This window comes from Nannospalax galili, unplaced genomic scaffold (assembly GCF_000622305.1).
Source record: "Nannospalax galili isolate Female #2095 unplaced genomic scaffold, S.galili_v1.0 scaffold173, whole genome shotgun sequence".
In the NCBI taxonomy this organism is placed as follows: domain Eukaryota; kingdom Metazoa; phylum Chordata; class Mammalia; order Rodentia; family Spalacidae; genus Nannospalax; species Nannospalax galili.
Genome location: NW_008334442.1, coordinates 944,040 through 960,254, shown reverse-complemented (window position 1 = coordinate 960,254; position 16,215 = coordinate 944,040). Strand labels below are relative to the sequence as shown.

The window sequence follows — 16,215 nt, the reverse complement described above, 5'->3', positions numbered from 1 at the left end:
CATCGATCTCGAGTCCAGCCTTGGCAGACAAAAGAAAAATGAGGAGGAACCCAATAGAGGGATGCTTTTGGAAGCCCTTGTCAAGAAATCCCAATGGACTCTCATATGAACATTTGAAAATTGCTCTGTTCCGACTTTTTTCTAGTTCTCTGGCTAGAACTTATAATGCTAATTACTCTTGCCTTTACTTCTTCTTCACATCTCCTATTCACGATTCAAAGACTTTCTTTTCCTCCTTGAGATAAGAGTCATGCAATTTGTGAGTCTTTTAGATAGACCCACTGAAGGGATATTCCAGTTGCCTCACCCTGCATCCTTGTTCAGCATGGAAGAACCCAGAGTGGTCGGCGTCCCTATTCCCTATCGGCAATTTGGGTAACCCCTTCAGAGGATGGTGTGACAAGAATAGGAGGTAGGAATTGGCTCGGCAGTTAGGGTAAAAAGACTCCAAAGAAATGTAGCCAGTTTCTTGGCTAAAAGTCAAATGTTCTTGGGCCTCTAGCAACATACTCTTTTCCAAAGGCCAAAAATGTTCAAAGTATTTGGGAGTTTGTATCTAATCCTTAAAAGATTTTAGGGATACCTCTTGGTGGGGGGGGGAATGTTAGAGTAGCCAAAAGCCCCATAAAAATAAATAAATGAAAGAATGAAAACTTTACCTCATCCTTAAAAGATTTTAGGGTTCCCTCTTCAGAGGGGGGAAAAGATTTAGTAATCTCTTTGGGCATGGATTTGATCAAAACACCTTATATGTATGTATGAAATTCTCAGTAAATTAGTTATTTAAATGAAAAAAAGAAAATGCTGAGTGGAATTCAAAAAGGTTTAACTCATATAAAAATGATGTTGTTAGGTCAAGGGATACAAATGCAGGCAAAGATTGGATAGCGGTCACATTTAAAATAAAGTTCTATACAACACCAATAGAGTAGTTAAAAATAAATAGCCCAAAGAGATTACTAAATCTTTTTTTCATAAATTATTCAAATTGAGCATCAAAAACAAAAACTAATATCATGGAATAAATCTAACCAAGGAAGTAAATGATTTGTACAATGAAAATTTTAAGACATTGAAGAAATTGAGGAAGATACCAGAAGATGGAAAGACTTTCCATGCTCATGGATTGGTAGGATTAATATTTTGAAAAATGGCCATCCTATTTGTGCTGGATAACTTCAGTTGTCAATTTAATATACCTGAGAGGAGGGAACCTTGGCTGGGTAATTTCCTCTGCCCAATTAGCCCAAGGGCATGTCTGTGAGGCATTTTCTTATGGTGGAGTGATGTAGGAAGTCTCAGCCTACTGTGGGTAGTGCCACCCCTGGGCAGATGGTTCTAAACTGTATAAGAAAAAAGGCTGAGCAAAGGTCAGGAGAGCAACATTCCTCCATGGTCTATGTTTCAGTTTCTGCCTCCAGGTTTCTGCCCTGCTCAGCTCCTTCCTTGACTTCTCTCAGTAATGGACTGTCATGTGGAAGAATAAGATGAAATAAATCCTTTCCTTCCAACTTGGTTTTTGTCAGTGTTTTATCACAGCAATAGAAAGCAAACTAACACACTATCAAAAGTAATCTATAGAGTAAAAAAAAATCCTTAGTAAAATTCCAATACAATTCTTTGCATAAATTATAAAAACATTCAAATTTCACATGGAAACACACACACACACACACACACACACACACACACACACACACACACAAAATCCAGGATAGCCCAAGCGAGGCATCAGTATTTCTGATTTCAAATTATACTACAGAGCTATAGTAAGAAAAATAGCATGGTATAGTCATAAAAGCAGACACGCTGATTAGTGGAATAGAATTGAAGGCCCATACTTAAGTCTACATACTAACAGCCACTTGATTTTGAACTAAGAAGCCAAAAATATACATTGGAGAAAAGACAGCATTTTTTAAGAAACAGTGCTGTTAAACTGATAGCTATATGTAGAATAATGAAACTAGATTCCTATCTCTCATCTTGTACAAAACTCAACTCCAAATGGATCAAGGATCTCAATGTAAGACCTGATAGCCTGGACAGAAAGGTGAAAATAGAGAGTACAGTGGAACTTATGGGCACAAGAAAAGACTTTCTGAACAAGACCTTGATAGTGCAGGCTTTAAGATCAATTGAAAAAATGGGATCTCATGACACTAAAAGCTTCTGTACAGCAAAAGACACCATCATTCAAGTGAAGAGGCAGCCTATAGCATGGGAAAAATCATTACCAGCCAAACATCTGACAGAGGGTTAGTATCTAGAATATACAAAGTTAAAAAAAAATAAACATCAATATCAAGCAACCAAATTAAAACTTGGGCAATAAACTAAACAGAGAGTTCTCAAAAGATGAAATATGGATGATAAATATTTTTTAAAATATTGAACATCTTTAGCCCTCAGAGAACTGCAAATTAAGACTACTTCGAGATTTCACCCTACCCCAGTCAGAATGGCTAAGATCAAAAAGAAAAACAATGACAAATGCTGGAGAGGATATGGGGAAAGGGAACACTTATTCACTGCTGGTGGAAATACAAACTGGTGCAGCCACTATGGAATACAGTGTGGAGATTCCTTAAAAAGCTAGAAACATGGGCCTGGCGAGATGGCTCAGTGGTTAAAAGCACTGGCTGCTCTTGCAGAGGGCCTGAGTTTGATTCCCAGCACTTACCTGGTGGCTAACAACCATCTGTAACTCCAGTTTCAGGGGATCTGATACCCTCTTTTGATTCCAGTTTCAAGGGATCTGATACCCTCTTTTGATCTCTGTGGGCATTCCATGACATTGGTGCACTTCCATACGTGCAGGCAATACAGTCATATGCATAAAATAAAAATATAAATAATAAATATTTTTTAAAAACTGGAAACAGAACTACTGTATGATCCAGCAGTACCACTCTTAGGCATATTCCCAAAGGACTCCATATCCTACTATAGAGATACCTGCTCATTAATGTTCACTGCTGCTCTATTCACAAAAGCCAGGAAATGGAAACAACTTAGATGTCCACCAATTGAAGGACCAATAATGAGTATGTGGTACATATATAATGGAATATTATTTACCTGTAAAGAAACATGAAGTAATGATATTTACAGGTAAGTGATGGAACTAGAAATAATCATTCTGAGTGAAGTGACTCAGACCCAGAGAGACAAACACCACAAGTTCTCTCTCATGTGTAGATGGTAGTTTTGAATCTTTAGATATGTGTGTTTAAATTGGAGTATCAATAAAAGTCAGGAAACTAGTAACAGGCTACAGGGTAAAGTTTCCAAGGGAATGGGGATAGAATGCAACTGATATGAAGTGGGGAAGGTAAATAATGGAATAGAAAGGGCTAAGTGGGGTACGGGATGGGAGGGTAGAGGAGGGAATATGGGTAGGAAAAACTAACACTAAAGACATCTGAAAAAAGCATTATTGAAATCTACTACTGTGGAAGCTTCCTAAAACATATGCATATACACACACAAAAGGAGTTTAAATGGAGTTACCCTATAATGGGAGGACAATGTCTTTCCAGACACCATAGGCTATCAAATAAAAAGTCCAGTGACAGATAAGAGATACCTCTCTTTGAATTGTGGGTCAGATGGGCACCCAAAGATTCCTCAACCATCACAAGGTATTAACATTGCTCCTGGTTACCCTCTAGAACATGAAGGTAAGACCCTATTTTTGAAGGCACCACATACTTGAGACATGTATGTCTCATGGAGAAATCAAGCTAGTACTGACTTGGAAGCTTCATCCCTACTGGCAGCTTTCAGTGCTGGAAGGTTCTATGCATGCTACCAAGAGAGAAAAGTAACCAATAGTCTTGCACAGCTGTGAAGCCTGTGAGCACCAATAATGAGTGGCATGGCAAGATATGCCTACTGATGCAAGACTTTTCTTTTGCTATGAACATAGTAATAAACTGCCCCTTCAGTTCTAACTCTTATAGCCATAGATTGGGGCATCTTTCACTCTTCATCAGAGAAGCTTGTTTTTGCAGAAGATGATTATTAATACAGAGACCTATAATTGGTCAACATGCAGAGAATAAGAGATTTTGGAGTGCTCAGTTCCCAAATGGGACAACTATATCACATTCCCTCACCTTCCAATTCAGGGCCATCATGGAAAAGGAGACAGAATTATTCTAAGAGCCCAAAGTAGTGGAAGCCTTCAGAGAAACAGTATTTGTGGGCCATGATAAGGCATATCAGCCAAAATCCCAGCAAGGAAGTAGGGAAGGTCCATGAAGCCCAGCCCCCAGCTGACGAACTGTAGGCAGCTAATTGCTGCTGGTGGGTTGGGAGTCATTTTTTTTCAGGGATGTGATCCTAGAGAGACTTTACATGCTGTAGGAGATGGTCCTAAACCCATGCCCACAAAGACAGCCCCAATTGGATTCAGTGGGTTTAAAAACAGAACACATGAAGTGGAAAGGGGAAAGTGGTAGAGGAATAGTAGAGGAATTGGAGGGGAGGACTTGAAGGACAGATTTGATCAAAATATATGATATGCGTGTATGAAACTATTGTGCTTTTAATGTATATTTTATTAATTTTTGTGCATTTCATACATCATGATCATATTTAGACTCCCCATCTGTATCCCCCATAGTCTACCCACAGGATTTCATGTATTTTGTCATATATATTAAAGCTTATCAAGTCAAGTTTGTATATCCAGATGTCCCTTGGTGTGAGTTCATCCACTGAAGTCTGTTCATCTTGTCTAGTGCCACTCCCTTAAAGAAAAATCAACTCTCCCTCACCCAGCAATGATCAGTTGCCAATAGTTCCTTGGCTAAAGTTGGGGCCTGCTGCTCATTTCTCCAGTTCTATGAGGGTTTTCCCCTGATCGAGTTTGCATGGGTCTTCTGCATGCTGTCACCATTGCTGTAAGTTCATATGAGCAAGTTCCCAGTATCTTGGAATACTCTGTTTCCTTATGGTCATGCACCACCCTGGCTCTTACAATCTTTCTGTGCCTTCTTTCACAAAGGTCCTTGAGCCATAGTTAGGGGAAATTTAATATAGGAATCCTATCCAGGGACACACGCTCTGAAATCTCTTATTCTCTACACTTTGGCCAGCTGTGGCCTTTTGTGTCCATCGCCCTCTGATACATGAGGGGCCTTCCCTGGTGAGAGTTGAGAGATGCATTAGTATTCTTTCTACTCCATGTTCCATCGTGTTCCCTGAGCCTTAGAAATTCCATTGTAGTTGTGTCACTTAGGGTTGGGCATCTCACAGACACTTATTCTCTGTGTGTAACCAGTTATGGAATGCTGTAATAGTCTTCATCTGTTGCAAAAGAAGCTTCAGTGACGAATGGTGACTGGTATATGTCTGTAAACATAAGGATCCATACTTAGCATATAGTGAGAAGTTACATTTGACAATGGATGTGAAAGAAGTAGGGCTTTCTCTAGGATCTAGGACCTCTACAGTCATATGTATTTGTCTATGTTTACAGTACCACACATGAGTTCCTTCTTATTGAGTGCACTTTAAGCTACCAATTAGGTAGCTGTTGATTACCCCTAAGATAAAAGTGCCACTACTACACTAATATAGTTTGCTGTGTTGGTCATTGCTGTGGTCATTAGTGCTTAAAGTTGGGGATGGACCATTGATTGATTTTTCTCCCTTAGAATTTTGTTTAAAAAATTATCTAAATTGAAAAACTGGATGTAGTAATACAAAACTGTAATCTTGGCACTTTAGAGTTGGAGACATAAGGATAAGATGTTCAATGTTGACCACCAGATAGTGCCTGGATCTGGACTCCACATGGTGTTCCCATGAGTAGGGGTCCAGAATAGTTAGAAGAAAGCCAGAGGGTACCTGAATGGAGCCTGAATTGGGCCCCTGTGGGAGCTCCTGAGTAGCCCCAATCCAAAACCATCAGTTCCCTACAAAATAAAATCTGAGAGAACCTGAAACCTAGACCAACCAGCTTTACATGCCCAATAAGAAAACAACCAAGGCACACCAATAATATGAACAAAAGCAAACATAAACTCAAGAAAAGAAGGCTTGAGTTTCATACCAGAATCGTAAATAGCAAAAGAAACCCACATGCCAAAATCAAAATAAAAAAATAATAATATGGAAAACCAAAACAGCATGTTCCCACAAAACTCCACCAGTCCTTTAGAGGAGTTCTACAAGGAGAATGCCCTAGAGATAAATCAGGACACAGAACTTAAAAGAACAATCATAAACATGATCAAGGAATTCAATGAATTTAAAGAACACACAAACAAATGAATCAAAGAACTAAAAGCAGATAGGGATAAACTTCTAACTGAATTCACAAAAGAGTTAGAAAAATTGAAGAGAACTCAGGCTGAAATGAAGGAAGTGAAAAATTCAATAAGCCAATTTGAAGTGACAGGAGAAACCCTGACAGTCAGAATGAATGAAATGGAAAACAGAATATCAACACTGGAGGATAAAGTTGAAGAATTGGACTGCTCAAGCAAGATTATGAGAAATTTTAAAAAACCCACAGAACTAGAATATGAAGAAAATATGGGATATTATGAAAGGATCAAATTTATGCATCATAGGCACAGAGGAAGGAGAAGAATTCCAGGTTAATGGTATTGACCAGATCTTAAACAGCATTGTAGAAGAAAATTTCCAAAAACTAAGGAAAGACATCTCCATACAAATACAGGAAGGACATAGAACACCAAATTGAAAGGACCAGGACAAAAACTCCTCAAGGAAAATCATAGTAAAAGCACTAAATGTACAGAACAAAGAGAGAATACTGAAAGCTGCAAAAGAAAAACAACTCACATATAAAGGAAAACCCGTCAGAATTACAGCTGTCTTTTCAGTGCAAACTATGAAAGCCAGAAGAGCCTGGACCAACGTATTTCCAGTTCTAAATGACCATAGATGCTAACCCAGAATATTGTATCCAGCAAAAATGTCTACTTTAATCGAAGGGGAAAGGAATACATTCCATGACATAAATATGTTGAAAGAATACATGTTCAAAAAACGGGCCCTTCAAAGAATATGTGAAGCAATACAAAGAGCAGAGAAAGGAACAACTATACCCCAGGGGCAAAAGAAAGAAACTAAATGAAAGTATAATTGTGGAAACACAAAATGAGACAAAGAATGCAAACATTATTCAAAAGGATACCTTTAAATATCAATGACTGAACTCCCCAGTCAAAAGACACAGGCTAGTTGAATGGATTAAGAAACAAAATCCTTTCTTTTGTTGTCTGCAAGAAACCTTGGACCTATCTCATCTTCAAGGACAGGCACTACCTTATTGTAAAGGGATGGAAAATAATTTTTCAAGCAAATGGCACTAAGAAACAAGCAGGGCTTGTAATGTTAATATTTGACAAAATAGACTTCAAAATAAAAATAATCAGAAGAGATAAAGAGGGTCACTTCATTTTGAAGTGATATATCTTCTTAACCAAGAAGATATTACAATCATGATCATATATGCACCAAACTCCGATGCACCCAAATTCCTAAAAACAACATGACAGGACTTTAAGACACAGATTAACCCCAACTTAATTATATTAAGGGACTCAAATACCTCACTGTTTCCATTAGACAGGTCAACTGGACAGAGAATAAACAGAGAGACATCTGAATTAAACAATGCCATACATCAAATGGACCTAACCGACATCTTCCAAATATTCCACCGAAGCACCAAAGAATACACTTTCTGCTCAGCATCCCATGGAACTTTCTCAAAAATTGTCCATATATTGGGGCACAAAACAAATCTCAGAATATACAAAAAAATTAAAATAATTCCATACATTCTATCATACCACAATGCAATGAAGCTTAAAATCAACACTGGAAGAAACCCTAGTAACTTCAGGAACTCATGGAGATTAAACAACACACTACTGAATGATGAGTGGATCAAAGGAGAAATTAAGAAAGAAATAAAAGTATTCCTGGAATTAAATGAAAAGGACAATGCAATACAACAAAACCTCTTAGACACTTTAAAAGCAGTCCTAAGAGGAAAGTTTATAGCTCTAAGTGCCTAGGTTAAAAAATCAGAAAGAGCCCAAATAAATGACTTAACATTGCATCTCCAGACACTCAAAAGGCAAGAACTCAAACTCAGCAGACAAGAAGAAATAACAAAAAATCAGAGCAGAAATGAATGAAATAGAAACAAAGAAAACAATATTTAAAAAAAAATCAATGAATCTAAGAGCTGGTTTTTCGAAAAGCTAAACAAGATAGACCATTAGCCCACTTAACCAAAAGAAAGAAAAAGTAAATTCAAATAAACAAAATCAGAGATAAAAGGGGAAACACCACAACAGGCACCCAAAAGATCCAGAATATTATAAGGGAATACTTTAAAACCCAAAAGAAATGGATGGATATCTAAAATCATGGGAACCACCAAAGTTAAACGAAGAAGAGATCAACAGCTTAAACAGACCCACAACACATAAGAAAACAAAAAAATAATACAAAACTTCCCAACTAAAAAAAGCCCAGGCCCAGATGGATTTACAGCAGAATTCAACCAGACATTTAAAGAAGATCTACAACCAATACTATTTAAATTATTCAAGAAGATAGAAACAGAGGGAGAACTCCCAAATTCCTTCTATGAAGCTAGCATCACTCTTAATACCAAAACCAGGTAATGATACAATGAAAAAAAGAAACCTATACACCCATACCCTTAATGAACATAGATGCAAAAATTCGACAAAATACTTGCAAACCACATACAGACACACATCAAGAAGATCATTCACCATGATCAAGTAGGCTTTACTCAAGAGATTCAAGGGTGGTTCAATATACACAAGTCAATAAACATCGTAAGTCATATAAATTGACTCAAAGACAAAAACCACATTGTCATTTCAATAGACGCAGAAAAGGCCTTCGACAAAAATCCAACATGCATTCATGCTAAGAGTCCTAGAAGGAACTGGTCTGGAGGGAACATACTTCAACATAATTAAAGCTATACACAACAAACCCATAGCCAACATCATTCTAAATGGAAAAAAACTGGAAGCATTCCCATTAAAAACAAGAACCAGACAGGGTTGTCCACTATCTCCACTCCTTTTCAATACAGTGCTTGAAACTCTTGCTAGGGAAATTAAGACAAGAGAAGGAAAGTAAAGGAGTACTAGTTGGAAAAGGAAACGTCAAATTATTCCTTTTTGCAGGTGATATGATGCTATACCTAAGAGATCCCCAAAATTCGACCAGAGAACTCCTAGAACTGATCAACACTTTCAGTAAAGTGGCAGGTTATAAAATTAAGCTACAAAAATCAGTAGACTTTCTATATACCAATAACAAGCAATCAGAAAAATAGTAAAGGGAAACCCTCCCATTCACAATAACCTCAAAAAAATATCTTGGAATAAACCTGACTAAAGACATCAAAGATCTCTACAACAAAAATTAAAATCTATAAAGATAGAGATGGAGAAAGACAACAGAAAGTGGAAGGACCTCCCATGCTCATGGATTGGAAGAATTAATATTTTGAAAATGACAATCCTACCAAAGTACATAGATTCAATGCAATCCCAATCAAAATTCCCATGACATACTTCATGGAATTAGAAAAAAAATCCTTAAATTCATATGGAAGCATAAAAGACCCCCGATAGTCAAAGCAACCCTAAGCAAAAGGAGCAATGCTGGAGGGATTACTGTACTAGATCCCAAACTATACCACAGAGTCACAGTAATAAAAACAGTATGGTATTGCACAAAAATAGACACATAGATCAATGGAAAATAATTGAAGACCCAAACATGAGTACATACAATTTCAGCCACCTGATGTTTGACAAAGGTGCCAAGAGCACACAATGGAGGAAAGACACATCTTCAACAAATGGTGCTGGCAAAGTTGGATCTCCACTTGTAGAAGAATGAAACTATATCCTTATCTTTCACCTTGCGCAAAAGTCAACTCCAAATGGATCAAAGACTGCAATGTGAAACCTAAAACCCTAAAACTTAGAAAAAAAAAAAAAAAACATTGACAGTAACCTACAAGATACAGGTGTAGGAAAGGACTTCCTAATCACTTATCAGTTGCTCAGGAATTAAGGTCAACAATCAACAAGTGGGACTTCATTAAACTAAAAAGCTTCTGAACAGCAAACGAAACAACCAAGAAAGTAAAGAAAAAACCCACCGAGTCGGGGAAAATCTTCACCAGTGGCAAATCTGACAGAGGTTTCAAATCCAGACTATATTAAAAACTCGAAAAAAACAAAGAATCAAGAAAACAAAGCCCAGTTAAAGATGGGCTATAGATCTGAACAGCGAGTTCTCAAAAGAAGAAAGATGACTAAGAGACATCTTAAAATGTGGTCAACATCGTTAATAATTACAGTAATGCAAATTAAAACCACCTTAAGATTTCATCTTATGCCAGTCAGACTGGCTAAGATGAAGAGAACAAATGATACCAAATGCTGGTGAGGATGTGGAGAAAGGGGAACACTCACTCACTGCTGGTGGGATTGCAAACTTTTGCAACCCCTATGGAAAGCAGTGTGGAGAACTCTTACAAAACTAAAAACGAATCTACCATATGACCCAGTTATGCCACTCCTTTGGGCACAGACACTTGAAATGGGGATTATTAAGGGAGAAATGGGGAAAATTGGAGTACTTTAAATGGGGAAGGTGTGCAGAGAGGGTTAGACAGGGAGAGAGAGAGAGGAAAAATAAATAATGCCTAGTTAGTATAAAAAAAGAGGAAGGTTGTGGGGGCTCGGTGTGGCCTGAGGCCTTGGTTTAGTGAAGATACTTCAAAGCTTAATTAAGAATGTCTGGATCCCCTTGAAGCCCTGTTATACACAGGTTTACCAGGGAATTTGGGTAGGAGTGGGGTTGATGTCATTCATTGTTTATAAAACCAGGAGTGCTGATAAAAAATAAAAGTAAAGCTTTGAAAGGTGCTACACCTTCTCATGGTCATGGTCATGATTAACCTGCTCCCTGAGTACACTCAAGATGAATCCTAAGTCAGCCTGTAAATTTATGCAAGCTGTGTTAGTTGGGAACATGGAATGTCACCGTATTCTTGCCTAAGTACCATTTACTTGTGGCACCAATAAATGTATCTGTGAGATGCACCACTAATAAAAAAAAAAAAACCAGAGGAAATCATGTTAGTCTAAAAGCCTACTGAAAAATTACACATACAATATCACTACATGAGTCAATGTGTATAGCTGAAGGCTACATAACAAGAAACAGTGCCTGAGAGGAGAAACCTTCCTTTTAGTTGTTGGCCAGGGTAGTCCAAGAGAATCCCCAGATTACGCAGGGTATTGCCACAGCCCATGCTTGCCTACCAGAACTTGAAGGTAAGATCGTATTGCTGAAGACGGGGCTCAGGATTTGGAGCAATGGAGCTGGAACTGACCTGGAAGCCATCTCCCCTGAAGGCTAGATTTCATAGCTTTGGAAAGCACTATGCAAGCTGGTAAGGGAGACCATCAGTTGACGGTCAATCCCAGCTTCAAGGCCTAATAACCACATTAATGATTGACACAACAAATGACATTGTTGTAGTAGTGGCAATTTTATCTTACTGATAATCAACAGCTACCTAATTGGACTTAAAGCCCACTCAGTTGGAGGAAACTCATGTGTATTACTGTAAACCTAGACAAATACACAGCTGGAGAGATCATAGATCTTAGAGAAAACCTCAAGGCTGTCACATCCCTAGAGAAATGTAATTTCTTACTATGTGCAGAATATGGAACCTTAAATTTAGAGACAATATCTCAGTTAACCACTAATGAAAAAAGTTTCTTTTTCATCAGACAGAGATTATTACAGAGTTCCACAACTGGTCACACACTGAGATTGTCTGTGAATTGCCCAAGCCTAAGTGGCACATCTATGATGCAACCTCTACACTTAAGGCTTATGGAACATAGAACAAGGGATGAAGAGAACACATACATTTTTCAATTCTCATCAATGAAGCTCCCTCATGCAACAGAGTGCCAGGAACACAAAAGGTCACAAATGGACAAAACGTAGAGAATAAGAATCTACAGAGTGTGGGTCCTTGGACAGGACTTCTATATTAAAACTGACCACCATCCCCCCACCCCAGGGCTCAGAGATCATTGTGGAAGAGGGTGTGGAAAGGTTGTAAGAGCCAGGGAGGAGGTGCATGACCATATGGAAATGGAGTCGTACAGGCTCCTTGGACCCTTCTCATATGAACCTACAGCAATGGTATCACCATGCACAAGACCCATGCAAAGTGAAGCAGATAAAAATCCAGCACAGAACTGTGGAAATGGGGAGCAGGTCTCAATCTTAGTTGAAGAATTATTGGCAGCTGATTATTGCTGGGTGAGGAACAGCTGATCTTAAAGAGAGGGACTCTAGATAGGCTGACTAGACCCCACTGGATGAACTTGTACTGAAGCATATCTGGGTACATTAACTTGACATGATAGGCCTTAACATAAATGAAAGAATGTATGAATTTCAGTGGGGGGGTCTATGGATGGGTGGCAATGAAGGAGGGCATATGAAGTTGATTAAGTTGTTCTGTTTTAAATTTACAATAATTCGATAAAAATTTTTAAAAAAGAAATACGGACAAAGGACCTAAGCAGCGAATTTCAAAAGTAGATTGTAAGAATATAAGAGATGGGCTTGAGAGATAGCTCAGTGGTTATAAGCACATATTATTCTTGCCAAGGACCTGAGCTCAGCTCCCAGCACTCATGCAGGCAGCTCACAACCACCTGCAACTCCAGCTTCAGGAAATTTGATACACTCTTCTGTCCTCTGAGAGCCTCTGCACTCATGTATATACCCCCACACACAAACACACATACACATAATTTAAAATAAAATAAATCATTTAAAAAAGAATATAAGACAATATAAGACATGCTTTACTTGACTCATAAAGGAAATACAAACTAAAATTAGATTTTTTTTCACCTATTAGAATGAGAAAGACAAAAGTTTGAGCACATGGGTGTAATAAGACTTACAGACTATTAATGGGTACATAAATTAGCATAACTTCTATGGAAAGAAATTTAAATATTTGTTAAAATTTAAATACTTTTATATACATATATAGTTAAACAATAGTTGCCTTTAATCAGATTTTCATAATGAAAATATATGCTCCAGAAATTAGTGTATCTATATAACAATATGGAAGTTAAAAAGATTAAAGTGGATCTTCATATAGTAATATGAGAAAATTTATCATGTCACATTGCCAAGTAGGAAAAACTGAAATTTCCTTAAATATGCTTTTATGTGAATCACAAAAGGACATATATATGCAAACATACATATGCATATTCATGTATAGACAGAAATTTTCTGAAAGGGCTGGGAGATAACTCAGTGGGTATAGTGCTTGATATACAAACCTGGTGACCTGAGTTTGGATGCTCAGATCCCATGTTGAGTAGACATAGTGGCACAAATGTCTGTGACTCCTGTGCTATACAGGAGAATCCCCAGAAACACCTGGCACATGTAGCTGTGAACAACTGAAGTTCTCCTCTGACTTCCACATTTGTACACATGTGTACACCTGTACTCTTCTGTGTAACATGCACATACAGAAAGAAATTCTCTGAAAAATGACTTAAGAAATGCTCATAGGAATTGTCCTTTTATGGTGTGTCATGTGTCACTTTTCAATAATTAAAAATAGCTAGCTATAGAATTGTAAACACTGCCATGTTTTCCTGCTTTAAATTTTCAGTGGCTTCTAATTACCGTTAGGCTAACACTCTTGCTCAGTAAAGTTTTTGTGACTTGTAAGTCTCTGCCATAGCCTCACAGTGACATTTTCTCTTGCTACTCTCCTCTCAGATTCCATCTCTGATCACAGTGAACTCCTTCATGTTGTCTAATGCACTTGGACCATTTCTTCTATAGTCTTCATGTTTGCCTGGTTAACTCCCTATGCTTTATAGTCTCGTCTGCCAGGAAGTTTTCTTGACCTTTTTATCCTTATTATAGCATATATCACAATTAGTCTTTAATTGTATCATATTCCTCCCACTAGACTATAAGCCCCATTATAGCAAGTACCATGCCCTTTTGATAACAATTATTACCCCAGTGGTTAATATAATCACAAGAGTGGTGAGTGCTCACTTAATAGTCTTTAAACAAGTATATGTATGTGAACAGAACAAATTCAAAGAGGCCATATTTATTTCTATGAAAGATTAAATGGCTATAATTTGGCTGAACTATAGTAGATACTTTGAAAGTAAAAAAGAAGTTAAAAATTTTGTGAAATGTAGGTGATTGAGGATGAAAAAAACTCAGCTGTTTAAAGTAAATAAAATCATAGGAACGGTGATAAACGAATATTTAAAACCTGATCAATGGGTCAAGACAAGCTGAGGAACAGGCAATAAACAGATTGGGAAAACTAGGTTTCTTAGTAAATGTGAGGCTTAAAATTTGATCTTTACTGAAGTAAGACTGACGGAAGTAGGAATTGAGAGGTTTTCTAAGTCAGGTAGAGAGTCCTGGTAAATGGTGACTGTATTGTCTCAACATAGTCACTTTGCTTTTGTTCTGAGGGAGACACAAGCGTCTTACCCCTGTAATTTTACCCTGTTTCAGACTCAGTGCAATCTCAGTAGAAAAGGATTCTCAGGTGCTAAACTAGAGGAGGCTCCCATTGGGGCAGAAGCCTCACTGCTGAGTTGTAGGTAGGGCCCTCAACCAAACAACTTTCAGAGGATGTTCTGAGGCCAGAAGGCACTTCAGAGATTTTGAAAGAAATAAAAAGCAAGATATTCAACCATAGAAAATAGCACAGGAAGTGCCTGCTTGTTTTTCTGATCTAGCTGTAACTAACAGTCTTCAGGTGATTTATTGCTTCTAATTCTAGTACCGAAGTCCTCATTCTTTCTACCTATTAGTTTACTAGATTAGTCCTCTATTCTGTCTACCCGCCCCTTTCTCCCCATCTCCACATTTATTGAGCGAATGTAAGCCCTGTCACTTCCTTTATAGAGAAGTTCTTGGCTTCTTTGGTTTTTCCCCACTTAAGATCCGTTTTCTCCTCACATCTGCCAGAAGCAGATCCCTATGCCTTGGCACTGGCTTCTCTTTCCACTCCATATGCTCTTCCCACTGGGGAGCACTTCCTCCCATTTGTTCAACAATCCTGAACACTAATCACTCCCAAATTTATGTTTTAGTCTTGACTTTCTCCTGAGTTTCCAACAGGAAACTCAACATGCCCCAAAGCAGACTTCTTCCCTTTTGCCAAGATCTTTTTCTCCAATACGTCTCGCTTTATTAATGCCATTGCTTTGGTGTCAGATATCTGAACACATTTTATCAACTCTGCCAATGTTTTCCAGATTGTTTACTCTCTCTTTACCCCTGATGCACTGGGCACATTCTAGACTTTGGTGACTCTGACTTGGATAGGTTCATTCTTCTAACTCTTCTTTTGCAGGTCTAGATTATCTGTAAAATCACACTATCATCTGATACAGTAGGACAGCCTTGTAATAAGAATTTTTAAAAGAGTTACCAAGTCATAGGCTGTGCAGATTATTTCTACCTGAACTCAAATGATGTTTCTATCATGTTGTAACCACATTTTCTACATTTCCTACCTTCCAACCACAATGAAACGCTCTATTTTCAAACAGTGCCAAGTTTTTCCCCACACTTCTATGTCTTTGCCAATGCCATTTCCTCAGCCTAGCATATGCCTTCCCCCTCTTCCCATCTGGTCATCTCCGATTACTCCTTTCATTCAATCTTATAAGTCATCTCTTACATGCAATCGTTTCTCTCTGTCCTCAAGTTGAATTAAGCTGGTTGCTCATCTGTGTTCTGAGAACACATTAAACACACACGTAACAATGTACTATATGCAGCCTTTGTGGTAGACACTGTTCACCTATTCATAAGGCTACACACTGAGGTTTTTTTATTCCTCTGGTGCCTAGCAGAGCACTGACACAGAGAAAACACTTAACACAAGTATGTTGATTGAATGAACGGGTAACCATCAGTGTCTTTATATTTTTTCCAGTTAATTATTTATTTAATAACCACATACTTAGAAGAAGAATTTCATTACACCAGCATTGACATATTCAATAACCATTTCCTGAGCTAAGATGCATCACTTTCAAATTT

General features: G+C 37.9%; 1 protein-coding gene and 1 pseudogene across 7 annotated transcripts in view; one reads left to right on the top strand and one right to left on the bottom strand.

Moving 5' to 3' along the window:
• The window catches only part of LOC103731036, a 75,543-nt pseudogene extending 64,526 nt beyond the window's left edge, over positions 1-11,017 (top strand).
• Kiaa0825 (KIAA0825 ortholog) overlaps positions 1-16,215 on the bottom strand; it is a 485,775-nt gene that overhangs the window by 117,216 nt on the left and 352,344 nt on the right. The window lies entirely within an intron of this gene.